We start from the raw sequence: 1,855 nt of genomic DNA on the forward strand, positions 1-1,855 counted from the left end.
GATGAGCACTGAGTGTTATGTGGAAACTAATTTGACAATAAACTATTTAAAAAAAAAAAAAAAAGAAAGAGCCTAAATGTCCATCAACTGATGAGTGGGTAAAAAAAGATGTGGCATATATATTCAATGGAATAGTACTCAGCAATGAAAAAGAGTGAGATCTTGTCATTTGCAACAATGTGGATGGAACTGGAGGGTATTATGCTAAGTGAAATAAGTCAGAAAAAGACTTATTTCCCCTATGAAGACCATAGGGGAAGGGAAAGAAAAATAAGTTACAAAAATAGGGGGAAGGGAACCATAAGAGAATCTTAAATACAGAGAATAAACTGAAGGTAAATGGGAGTGGTGGGTTGGGGAGGGTAGGGAAAATGGGTGATGGGCATTGAGGAGAGCACTTGTTGGGATGCACTGTGTGCAGTATGTAAGTATGAAGCATGGAAATCTACTCTCAAAGCCAAGACTACACTGAGTACACTGTATGTTAGTTAGTTTGATAATAAATTATTAAAATGGCAATCATCTCAGATGGGGTACTCACTATGTGCCAGGCGTTGTGTGGACTTCAGATAAATTACTCATTGAATTCTAAGTTGATACTAAGAAATTGCTTTTCTTATCTTCAACATAGATGGAAGGATGGACAGTTAGGTAGATAAATAGGTATGGAGCCTTGGATAAATTAATTTGCCTATAGACACATATTTAATAAGCAACAAAACTTGGCTTTGACTTCAGTTCTGAAAGATTTCAGATCCCCTAATCTTTTACCACATGGCATTCTCTATTTTGCATTTAAAAAAGAAGAACTTAGTTATTCAGTTAAAGTATGTAATAAAGTATTTCATAACCAAAACAGTTGTAGCCATACACACACACACACATGCACGCACATACATACATGTGCATGTACACACACACACACACACACTCACACACACACACTGACTTTGGTCCCCATTCCCCAAACTTGGCAAGGTCTTGATATGCAATTATAGTATACAAGGCATAGCCTAAAAGGCCAAGGGGTAATTTTCTCCTCATGTTCTTTTGATATAAATGAGCTGGGAAGGCAAAAAATATTTCAGTCTTCCTCTTATTAACCAAATGAACATCTGAGAAACATGCTTGAAATAGTCTTTGATGTAATTTATGGCATTTAGCAAAGTTCTGCCCGAAGCACTATTATAAAGTTGAATAAGGGCATTATTACCAAGTTAACAAAAATATAGATCCTTTATACAGTAATTTAAATAGAGTTCATGATGTAACTTAAGTACATGATGAGTGTAAAATGGGAGAACAAAAATGATGAATTGCACATATGTAGGAAAGAATATTAGTTTTTATCAGATTAAGTATTGTAACTAAGAAGGGACATTTTTCACCAAGTAACTGTTTAGTTCTCCTGTTATTTCACTGTATATTGTATTTTGCCAACATACCACTAATTATATTTATAAATTAAATAACCATGCATTTATTTGCTTGTTGTTTGTTTTCAGCAACAGACCTTTTTTTTCCCCAGAAAGAAAAAAGCTTATGATGTACCCTCAGTCCTAAGCACATAGTAGGTTCTCAATAAGTATGTTTTTGAATGAATTAGTGAATGAATATATTTAGAATTACCCACAACTGGTCTAATAGATGACAACCAATGTAAAGTACCACATTAGCTTAAAACACAATTTTAACCTATTTTAAACTGCAATATAAAATAGTGTTCCAAACCTAGTTTTGGTGTGCACTAGTTATATGACCTTGGGCAAGTTATTTAATTTCTAGTGCACAGTTTCCTACTTTAAGTTAATATTATCTACCTCAGAGCAGTCTTATGGGGATTTCAAAAATTGAG

This window comes from Hyaena hyaena, unplaced genomic scaffold, assembly GCF_003009895.1.
Source record: "Hyaena hyaena isolate Hyena2069 unplaced genomic scaffold, ASM300989v1 scaffold_517, whole genome shotgun sequence".
NCBI lineage: Eukaryota > Metazoa > Chordata > Mammalia > Carnivora > Hyaenidae > Hyaena > Hyaena hyaena.